Source organism: Strix aluco, chromosome 1 (assembly GCF_031877795.1).
Source record: "Strix aluco isolate bStrAlu1 chromosome 1, bStrAlu1.hap1, whole genome shotgun sequence".
Classification (NCBI taxonomy): Eukaryota; Metazoa; Chordata; class Aves; order Strigiformes; family Strigidae; genus Strix; species Strix aluco.
Window position 1 is genome coordinate 90,775,917 of NC_133931.1, and position 12,116 is coordinate 90,788,032.

The following is a 12,116-nucleotide window of genomic DNA, read 5'->3' on the forward strand; positions in this document are numbered from 1 at the left end:
TGCAGTTTGTGTCTTTGTTAAGGAAATCTCTGCTCACCAAAGGTACCCTGACTCTTTGTCTCTTGAGTCGTGTGTGTTCTGTTTTATCCAGATATATACAGCATCCTGGATGTAACTTGAATTCTTCAAACTGCTCAGCTGGTGCAGCTAAAAAACCATGAAAATATACAACAGTATTTGTAACAGTTTTGAGTTAAGTAAGAAAACTCTGGAAAGTTTTCTATATTTATGTCTCTTTGAAATGTTTCTTTGTTAATTTATGCCACCCACTGGATAGCTTGGCTCTCTGCTATCTTTTCTGTTGCCCCACACAACTATGTTTGTAAGACTGAATGGTGGAACCTAACAATTTAGTGTTTTCAAGTGTTCAAACTTCTCTCAGAGAAATTATATATATTTGGGCTATTTTTTCTGTGCTTTTCCACATGCACAGCATAGAAGTGTTGCTAGAGGGTGAGGTTTTCCATATTTCATAATGTAATTCTGTATTTCTTGGCCATTTTTAAAGTTTATTAAAAGGAGCAACCCTGTGTGGACCTGACACTATACATGTGCCTATGAGTGGCTCTGACAAGAGACAGTGTAGTAGAGGTACTAGGGCTCACATCAATAAGATTAACAGGCTGTAATTATTCCTTTGCCTGTCCTCAACACAACCACTGATGAGACACCCTCTGGGCTCAGTCCTGACAGCTGCCAAGCAACCTGGCTCTGGTCCACCAAAACACTTAAGCACGTACTTATCTTGAAACAGTTATATTGAACTATGTCTTCAAAGAAAGAGTGTGCATATTTAAGAGCTTTGTTGATTCAGCACCTAAAGAATTCAGCATCTTTCAAGAGGAAGCCCTCTGTGCCCCTATTTCATCTTCTGTCCTTTGTCCTGTCCTCTTAGAGCGCAAGTGCTTGAGGCAGCAATCATTTCTCATCCTCTCTGAGTGTGTGTATACCATTTAGTGTTTGGGGATTTTTATCTGAACTGAAGCCTTTAATTGTCTTCAATAGTTGTGACTACAGTTCTGTAAGGAGAAAAGAGAGGGACTCTGTGTTTCTTCTTTTTAATAATGCTCATTATTATTCTTGTCTCTTTCTCTTGCTTTCCTTTACTCTTGTTAAGCATTCCATTTTTGCCAGGCTTTCATATTTTAGGCTACAACTCAGAAATTCCAATTTGATATGTTACTATACTTTTTTTTTTTTTTTAAACTCTCTTTCAGTAAGGAAATGTTGCCAAGTGGAAAAAAAGACATTTTCCCCAAGTCAATGAACTTGACTACTAGGAACGTGAGTAACAACGAAGTTGGGAAAGCAAGTATAAATGGACCACCTTATGCCGAGCAAGGTAAGAATTTGATCAGTGTCTCTGTGCTCTACAATGTGATAAAATAGCAAGTGGAGAGGGATTTGAGATAAAATTTCTGAGCCAGACAATTCCAAAATCTGACAGAATTTTAATTTGGACTGAAGCTAATCACCTCAAATAATGGTGCCATAATTCTGGGCTGCTATTGATTAGCAGTGTTCTCAGCACATTATATGTATGTAATGAAGTAAAAAGGTGAAAATGTGAACAAATACAGATGTAACAGCATTAAATCAGCAGTCTGTATTACAGAAAGCATTTGAATATAAGAGATTTTTTTTAAATGCAATTCAGAATTATTTAGTTTCAAGGTCCTTGTGAGGTCTGACAAAAGAGATATCTTGCAGATGCACAGTCAGAGAAGCAAAGATAGAGGCAACACATGATTGCTTCACAGCTTCCAAGACGTCCAAGAAAGTTAGAGGCTTGCAGAGTTCCCAGAAGTTTTGGGAGGTGCTTGTCAGCCTCTTAAGTATTTTCACACTTCATCTTTGGTAGTATGTTTATGGCTGTCATTGATCAAGGAAGGCGGCACGGACCCTTCTCTTGAAATTACTGTCCATCATATCTTTTCCTTCTGTGAGTTCCTGATGAATCTAGTACAGTTTAAAAGCAAGATATACTTTTATGAGTATATCAGCCTTGAAAATCATATGTTGTTTCAGGTCCTGCTAACCTTTAGACATTGTTTTGCAAGAGTTCCTCATGTTGGATTTTCCCTACAGTTAATAATTTGAAAGTGAATGGGGGAAACTGTCTAGTGTATTCAGAATAAAGGAGATACTTGTTTTCTCTTCAAGTCCTTGAAATAACTTGGTATTTTTATTCTACAATACAGTATTTTACTTGCATCCAATTCTCCCTTCACTGCCTTCTATGTCACTGTTTAAATTTATAATGTGAGATATACCTTGACCTTTTTCTACATTTTTGTAATATCTGCTCTTCTTTGAGGCACACATTCTGTATTCTGGGCCCTTTGCACATTCTTTTTTCCATCTCATTTGTCCTTCTAATACTCTATTTTCCTCCCAGTTTTCCTAAGGCAACCTGCAAACCTCAGGATGCTAAAATGTTAGCTGAGGTTGGTAACAAGCAATGAAATCAAAGTTATGCAAACTGAGTTTTATGTCGGGTTTGTTTTTATTGTTCAATCACTTGATTGAGATTTTTGGCCTTTCTTCTCATCACTTCAATTCTTACTTTCCTGTAGAGACAATAGCTCCTTGGACAGGGTTTGCCTGTGATCACAGAATGTACCTGTGTAACCTTGAGTATAAGGGGGTGAGACTACAACTGTTCATTTGGTTTCTAACAATCCCATAATCTCATTTTACCTTTGTGTACTCATCCTTGTTCTCCTTCCGAGCTCCAGAGACCATGCATGTCTTCCTGACATTTGGCCTCCTTCTCACATCTTAACAATGCTTCTTGTACTTTCTTTTCTTTCAACATGAATCCTCCTCCCTCCCCTCACCTCCATCACCTTCAGAAGAACCCTTCAGTGTTTGTATTGATTATAGCCCCACTGAGTTTGCATAAGACAGTGATTATCTAGCCAATGTTCAACAGTTCTGTTAGTCTGAATTATCTCTTTTTTCCTTATCAGTCATATATAAATAGTTATTCTTTGGAGAAATTTAAGAAGCAAACATATATCTTTCATTTTTTTTAAGGACACTTAGTTATTTTAGATGTTATTGTAAAATGAGGAGCTAAAACTCACGTCCTCTTCCCAGAAGTAGTCACTGATTGTCCTACTTGTCATTCCTTTTCTACACTTTTTGCTCCATCTGTGTAAAGCAGATCAGTCTGTCTCCGTGATGGCAGTAGTTTATTTCCTGTGCGCACACCAGCTCTTTACAGACACATTTACAATGCATTTACCACAATTCATTACAGCTACTTGCTTAAGGCAAGAAAAATCAAAACAGTCTGCAGGCAGAAACAAATCTCAGAGGCTAGTGATCACCCAGAGAACCTGTTGTGGAAAAGGAATGTCCCTTGCCACTAAGCTAGAGGTATGTGTTATGTCCAGAACTGAAAATGTAATTGGGATGGTTGTAATAGTCATACTGAGTAATAATATGTTCATTTTGGTATGCAGTTTATCCTCTGCTATAAATGAGCATCTTTTTTTATGAAAGCGTTAGCTAGGACAGGTGAGCGTCTTTCACTCTTAAAGGCCATTAGATGTGAAACATTAAAAGGTGGCTGTGCTGTCTCTATAGTAAAGCACAATGGGATAATGAGGCTAGCTCACGATGAATAAAACCTTGTTCTCCACTATATTAAAATGAATCATTTTATATGTGATAAATGTATCAAATACCCACACAGAGCTTGATGGATAATTGGCAAATCATGTCACCATTCAAGAGAAGGTCATCTCTTAAACTCTTGTGTCTCAGCTATTTTAACTCCAGCTCTGCTGTCATTTAAATACTTTGATATTCTTAGTGTTGGCAGCTGAATTTGTCTTGTTTAATAAGTCTTTCCCCTTACAGTGCATCAGTGAGATGCAATCCCATATGTGACTTCTCATACAGTGACTTCTTCATGATGTTTGTTTGAAGAAAAGCGAGACTGTAGCAAGCATAATGCTTCTTTTGTTTGGAACAGCTGTATCAGCTCAGCATTAAAAATGTTTGGAGAATTTTGGGGTTTGTTTTTTATTTAAAACGACTGTAGTAATTATGCAAGTCTGTGATGAATCATCATGTCTTCTCTTTTGTCTTTAGCACTAAATTCCCCTTGATTATTTATCTCATATAAAAATAGATGTGGACAAAGATTTCTCTCATATTAATTGGAACGATTGCTATAAGCCTTTATGGCCATTGGGGACTAACTTCCCAGATATTAGAGAACAAATAGTCTAGCATCTAGATATGTAAATGCCAGGATTTTTATTTTAAAAAAAATCAAAACTGAGGACAACGTTAGAGAAACTAGTATTAGAAAATTTCCGGGTGACTGAGAGCAATTGCAAGCATTCTACAGCACAATAATTAAAAACGGGTCTGTAACTAACAGGGGAAAAGGCGTTTTGTTAGTTTAGATGTGTTTTCTTTAAAATGAAAGAAATAGAATACACAGTTGTAGCCTTGATTCTGGGGGAGGTTTTAAATTTAGCTTTTGACCCTTTGATTTAAAAATAAAAGTATCTGAAACTTTCCTCCTAAGCCAGGAGGTAAGACTGGGTGCACAGAAATGTGAACTACCACATATAGTTTGGAAGGGATCCTCCCTTGGCACAGTCCCCCCATGTTTTCAGGTTGGAAGACCAGGCGTCTGATCGCTGAAAGAAAGTTATATAGAAAATTAGTTTTCCAATATTTGGGGTTTTAATTAACTAATCAGTTTAGGAATGGTATCATTAGAAAGGTAGAATAACAAAAGAAGTATCTATACTTTGGAAAGTAGTTTCCCCTTTCCCCACCTGGTACATTTCTCCAGCTTCAGTAGGCTTTATAACACACTTTGATGGACTGCTTAGCTGAACAGTGAAGTAACTGGAAAATGAAACAAAAAGTCACAAAGTTTTAGCCAAAGCTAAAGGGTTATTTTTTGTTGATGACTGAATGATAGACACTTCTGTGCAGAACATTCCTTTCAATACTAAGTTTGGTATCTAGTGTGTGCTTGTTTAAAGCCAAAAGTAAATTTAAATGAGGGCAAGAACAGGATGGAAGGTAAAGGAATAAAGACCCATAACATGTCACACATTTCTGCAGACATACATTTAAGCACTACATTCAACAAGAGAGTGTTGGATGCAAAATATGTAGGTAGAGTGTCACAATTATTTCAATCATAAATGCATGGTTTATGTTATTCCGTCTTATCTAAAATCTCAGATTTTGCAAACTGAAAATTTCCATCGCTTTCAATTGCATGTTTTTTCATGTTTGCCTTATTCTTTAGTTTGAATTAAAAAAATATAGATGTTTCTGAATAAAAGTAGAAAACTATACTCTTTTTTTTTTTTTAAATACTGCCTTTTCTGTTGAAAAATTCTATTGCTGGAATTAAAAGTAAGACTTGTTCCAGAGTAAAATTATTTTCATTTATTAGAGTTTTGAAGTCTTGAGAGTGTACAGCAGACTGTTTGCCCAGCATTGGTGAAGGCCCAGTTGTCTACACTGTAAAATATCTTTAGTTCCCCTGAAGAGAGTAACCTTTAATGTACACTTTGAGAAAAACAGCCATGATTATGTATGTAATTACACACTCCCTGTGTAATGTAAGAGGGTGAGAAAATCAAATTAAGTCAAACTTTGTTATCTCTTTGTGAACAGTGCTAACTTTAGAGACTGGTGGCTTCTTAAGACAAGGAATTGTTCCCAAACAGGACCGTGAAAAGCTATTCAAGATCATAGAATCATAGAATACCAGGTTGAAAGGGACCTCAAGAATCATCTGGCCCAACCTCTCTTGGCAAAAGCACGATCTAGACCAGATGGCCCAGCACCCTGTCCAGATGAATCTTAAAAGTGTCCAATGTTGGGGAATCCACCACTTCCCTGGAGAGATTATTCCGGTGGCTGATTGTTCTTACTGTGAAAAATTTTCCCCTTGTGTCCAATCATAATCTCCCCAGGAGTAACTTGTACCCATTACCTCTCATCTTTTCCACATGACTCCTTGTAAAAAGGGAATCTCCATCTTTTTTGTAGCCCCTCCTTTAAGTACTGGAACACGGTGACAAGGTGTCCCCTAAGCCTTCTCTTCTTAAGGCTGAACAAACTCAGTTCTCTCAGCTTTTCCTTCATCTGCTGGATGACTCTGAACTATCCAGGATCACTTACAAAGTAATTAAGGAAATGGGGGGTTCATTTGAAAAAATGTCCTGGGTTCTGCATTTCCTACCAAGAGAGTGAGCAAGAGGCAGAGCGCTAGAACTGCTTCATGATGTTTTTGTAAGCTTCAGTGTTAAGGTTTATCTGTTTTTAATACTTACTGTGTGGGAAAGAAATGCTCTGGTAGCTATCAGGCAGTCACATGCCATTAATTTTTTTCTGAAGATGAGTGCAAACTAAGCACAAGGAAATGGATTGTCTTGCCTGGCATGTTGTCATATGTTTGTGGCATAACTTTTTGAGAAAAAGTATTCTGATTTATGTTTTCAGTAATAAAACTGTACCTACTTTCACAAAGCTTCATTGTGTGCTCTGACAAGGGCACTTAAATTCCTGATTCTATTATCAGTAAAATAAAATGTGAAATCTCATTATCTACCATAATGGAATGGTGCATGAAAATTACTTATAGTCTGTTTCTTTTTAAAATATACAGTTTTTACAGTAAATTTTCTACCAGCTGGAATAATAGAAGATTGGTGGGGTAACTGGCATACCCCACATAACTTAAAAGCAGTCTACTGTGGAAATAGTATAGTCTTGCTAGCACTGTATTGCATGTGATTTGATACATCCTGCTGGACTGAAGACAGCTCCACACTGAACCATCTCACCTGACGCTGCACCCAGGGCACAGCTTATTTACAAATGGATTAACCTGCTTGCAAATGATAGAAGTTGTCTTTAGGCCTGCAGTCACACAGAGCAGAAGGACCAAGAGAAGGGAAAGGAAAAACCTGTCTCGTAAAAGATGTGAGACATGACTCTATGGCTCTGACCTGTTCTAGGAAGAGTATGCAAATATAGAAACTCTTGCTAAGGAAATACAGATTTTCTTTGAGGCAGGACCTGCCAAAGCAATACGATAGTGACTGTTATCATTAGCTCTGAGCAACAATTTCTTAGCCTCTGCTTTTCAATCACTTGCAATTTTTCTGAAATTTGCACCATCTTGGCTGAAACTTCATTCTTCAGCTCTGCCTGAACATAAATACTTTGCTTCTAGTATTTAAGCAGAAAACAGTCGTTTCTTTGTAAGATGGAGAAAATTGGGAAGGAAAATATACTGTGTAATAAAAAGAGGGTGTTTTAAATGAGAGAAATTACTGAATTTTGAAAGCTGACATTTCTTACAGAAATTACTCTTACTGAAGGGAATAGGAAGGAGATTGGTTTAATTTGGCCAATTTTAGCAGTTAAAAAGTGATCTTTGAGATTGTACAATAGATTCCTCTTCTCTCTCCCATTCTCTTGTGAAGTACACAAACCAACAAGGCTGATCTGTAAGTATATGTGAGTACCACAAGTTTTAAGTTTGCCACTAAACTACCCAAGTAGTGGGGCCACGGCTGAAACAGGGGTTCATTTGTCCTTGGAGCAACTGGAAGAAACTAGTTTGCTTTGATAACTCATGGACAGCTAATAGGAGGCTGTTATTCTCCATGGAGAATAATGGGCAGCTTTTCACATCTTGTCTTCCAGGATCATAGAATCATAGAACACCAGGTTGGAAGGGATCTCAAGGATTATCTGGTCCAACCTTTCTTGGCAAAAGCACGGTCTAGACAAGACAGCCCAGCACCCTGTCCAGATGAATCTTAAAAGTGTCCAGTGTTCAGGGCTCTTCCCTGGGGATATTATTCCAGTGGCTGATTGTTCTCATTGTGTGAGATCTATGAGATCTTTTTATTTCTCTACATACAGAAGTGTGTAATGCCTGAGTGATGTGTGATGCCTGAGAGGAGATGGTATCCCAGTACTTGCACCCAAGTGAATGGATAAAATGTTAGAAATTTAACTCAATTAAGTCCTATCTTTTGCATCTTCTAAAATTAAGCTTTTGTGCTCTCACTGCATTTTCTCTTTTTGTGTGTGTATTGTACAGAGCAGACATGGGATTTCAATTAAAAATTTTTTTTAAATTGGAAAAACTGCACTTCTGTACCTTTGAGTTATATGACAAACAATGACATTGTTTGTCAACCATCTGATGTTGCATTGCTTCAAGACTATACAAATATCATCCTTAAGAATATGAGAAGAGCTTGTAATTGAACAACCCATGAGCAGTTCCCTTGGATACAGATGTGATTCCAAGCTCATTCTTATTCCAACCTGTGTAGAACTGGAGAAAAGTCTTTGGAGAGTGTCTTCTCTTCATTTGAGTGCTCCACTGTGTGGTCTTCATGTTTGATTACAGCCCATTTATTTTAGTATAATTTCTGTTATTATTTTGGAAACATTTTGATTAGAGCTAAATTTTGAACTGTATCACAGAACCACAGAATCACAGAATCAACTAGGTTGGAAAGGACCTTGAAGATCGTCTAGTCCAACCATTAACCTAACACTGCCACTTCCCATCTACACCATATCTCTCAGTGCTATGTCGACCCTACCCTTAAACACCTCCAGGGATGGGGACTCTACCACCTCCCTGGGCAATCCAGTACTTCCAGTATGAGCTCCATTTTTACCTGCTGACAAGTCCAAACCAAATCTTCCTGATTTTTCACCATTTTGTTTGACAAATAAAGACTTGCCACAGTGTTCTTCCTTCTAGTCATGACACCTGATCAGTGGCTGTCTGACTTTACCACTTGTGCTACAGTGAAGTAAACTCTTATCAGTTGATAAGAATTTTAGCTTTGATCATAATCTTAGCTGGAGTCTGATCAGGTTAAACTATCACTAGTCTATTTTACAGCTTTTCTGGGCACATTATGGAGCCTTGTCCTAGTACAGCATCCGTTCAGCTGGGGTATGGTGAGAAGGACATGGAGTTTACACCATGATACTTTGATCATCCATCAGGGAAGTCTAGTCAAATTGGATTACTCTTGAATATGTACTGAACCATGCTATGTATAACAGAACTTTTTTCAAAAATTTTTTGAGCAGTATTACTAGACTTCTTAAAGAAATAAAGCTATAATTGTACCTGCTTTTTTCTCTAAGGACTTCGAGATTCTCTGGGTTCATTTAAATTGGGAGATAATTTTACCTTCAGTCTTTGCAGTGCTAGTGGCCTATCAGTTAGCTATCACCCAAACCAGGTTTAATAAACCCTTCAAACCACTGTAGAACAAAATCAGTCTAACTTGAAACCTGTCCTGCTGAGATATTCCTATCGTACTTTTGCTTCATCACCTTTATTGAAATAATCTTTGAGACAATTAGTGTCTTAGTCCAGCATGTGCTTTCCTTCCAACTCAAGAAAGAAGGGATGATTTCTGAAGATAATAACAGAATGTAAAGTACATAGTTATAAAGATTGTTTTCCTGCTGTCTTGTTCCTATCTCTGAACAGTTTATTCCTTTAGATAGTACTTACATTTAGCAGCATAGTTTGAGTGGAACATTTGCCAGTATGTGGTTGGGATTAAAATTCCCATGATCTTTATCTTGCAATGTTCCAGTATTTTCAGCTTTTATACCTGTTTAATCTATTAAATTCTGACTGGTTTTGATCAAGCTGATGCAAAATCAGACTCAGAGTATATTTGGATACAATATATGGATTTGGATACAGAGTGTCTAGATCGCTTTTTCAGAAAGTGACTCTTGACATGGCTTCTTCGGTGACATCCAGAAATTTCTTTTGAAAATTGTAGCCATGTAGTCTTAGCACTTCTCTCCATGTTGGTTGATTCTGTGAGTTTTCCAGCAGAAAAGACACAAAAGCTCTACATTTGCAAGTGTACCAATTTATATGGATCAGCTGGGTAGTACACCTCTAAAAAGGTCATGGCTAATAACAAAGAAAATATACCTCTTACAGAATAGCTACATGAGGAGTGAAAATGCCCCAATTAAAACACTGTTACTATTACCCACTTTATAATTCAGAATTGATCAGATGCCCAGTCATTTTTTATCAGTGGACTGTCTCCAAAAAGATGAGTTTTACAGACTTTTCAGGGGCCACACTTTAGGTGAACCTTTCATGCTTGGTTCCAAGTTATTGATCTGTTGGTCAGTGGATCAAGCCTGGAATATTTCGCAGTCTGTCTCAGAAAACCTTGACTATCTGCCTGTAGTCCACAGAGCTTTCAGGTACAGGAGCTGAGCACAGCATGAAGGATCCACATCAGAGCACGCTTTGCAACTCATGGTGTCTTGTGAGATTTGAGTTTCCATGGTTTTCCAGGGGGGCTACAAAAGGTCTTAAAAAAAGCAAAGGAAGTCTGCAGCACCAGTCACTCTTCCTTGCCCAGCAGTGTATCTGTGATGGTGTGGTTTGGTGTGACTAGGGCAGTAACATGTATAACCTTCTTCAGTGCTTCCTCTTGATATTCTGACCCGTTCTTCATAAAAGACAATATGACAAAACCTGATGCTTTATCATGGTGCCTCTCAGGATGATATCTACATCTTTGCTCTGTTCTGAGATCTACCCACCCACAGCTGACTTTGCACCACATTAGTCTATAGTTTGAAATGCTGCGCTTGGAGTGAATTATGTAACTGATAGCAGCATCGCCTTTCCTGGAGGATATTAAACATCTTACAGAACTTGTAGGGAAGGCTAAGTACTAACCCTGCCGCTGAGACCAAGGCTGATTCTTAAAAATATTGTTTGTTAATATTGAGAGCTCTGCATGCTCTGCCATCATGGGCAGGGCATGTTTTCAGCAGGTGGGTGATGACGTGAGGTCAGGGGCAGGGAAGAGGGGGACTGTTTGTGAGCTGTCTCGTGTGTGTTTGTGCATATGTACATGCATCTAACTAAATTAGCAGATGAAAGTTCTCATTCCACATGTGAGTTTAATGCTTGGTCTTTATTTGCATTGTTGCTTCAGTCCCAGCCTGTGTGGAGGGTGAAAGGCTGAGCAGAAGTGCTCACCATGATTTGTAATTGCTGCATAGATGCACCAGTGCCATTATCTAGTGCTTTTTTTCAGAGTACCTCAAATGTTTTTGTATTGTGGAGCGAAATCTCAACATGGTTTTCATCTCTTTCTCCAGTCTTTGACTCCATATTCTTTTGTCAGCATTAAAACCCTGGAACACTGTGCTGGGTTTGCATTTGAAGTGTTTTGTGTCTTTATGTGAACAGCTGAGCCTGCCTTTTTACTATGTAACTGCCAACATCACGTTCCCAAGGGAGGCTGGTGAAACATCAAGGGATAGCACTGTGTTTATTTTAGCTGATACTGTTGTGAAAGTATACGTTTAGTCACTTACTCCACTAAAATGTTGGTGAGGGAGGTATTAGAAAATGTATGAGAAAGTTGGAAGTTTGGCTTGAGTTTTTGTGAGGATCCTGAAAAGGAGAGCATCTGCTGTCCTGGTCCAGGGGCAGAGCAGAGATCCTCTGTCCAGCACAGTACTCATGTGCTACCAAGGAGCTGGGTGGAGGCGGAGGTCCTGCCTGGTCATAACCAACCTTGTCTCTTTCCTCCATGATGAAAGTAATTAATGTGAGAAAATTAATCAAAAGAAACTAAAATATGACCACAACCATAGAAATCTCTGTCTGTACAAAGTCTTGTGGTAAGTTTGAAAAGGTACAACTCATTTTAGCAAAGGAAACGTGTCTGGGGAGAAAGTATGTTTTGATGCAAATTTCTGAAGCAAACTCTGGATGGGATTTTGCATTCATTTTTCAATGTAAATATCTGTAATGGGTATGTATGGTGGTTTTGTTTTATTTACAAAGTATTTCTTCCTTGGAACAAAAATACACCTGAAACCTTGACACAGAATTGTGTTTCTCCAGTAATGACAAAGCAGGCCTCTTGTTTCCAAGGGCTCTTGACCCAAAACATTAGCAAATTAATGTTGTGGCATTCTCAGAGCGACCTTTTCCTGTGAAATTAACCCATTCTGATGAATCATCAGTGCCCATGTTTGACAGATGTTGGTAACTGACAATCCACTCCGATGAT

The 12,116-nt window shown here is 38.2% G+C and overlaps 1 protein-coding gene across 1 annotated transcript in view; it reads left to right on the forward strand.

The window, feature by feature from the left end:
- Positions 1 to 12,116, forward strand: part of CDH20 (cadherin 20) — a 294,444-nt gene that overhangs the window by 31,224 nt on the left and 251,104 nt on the right. Inside the window, exon 2 of the mRNA XM_074826600.1 lies at positions 1,218 to 1,342. The gene's annotated coding sequence lies outside the window, so the exon portion shown is untranslated. The remainder of the gene's footprint in view (positions 1 to 1,217; positions 1,343 to 12,116) is intronic.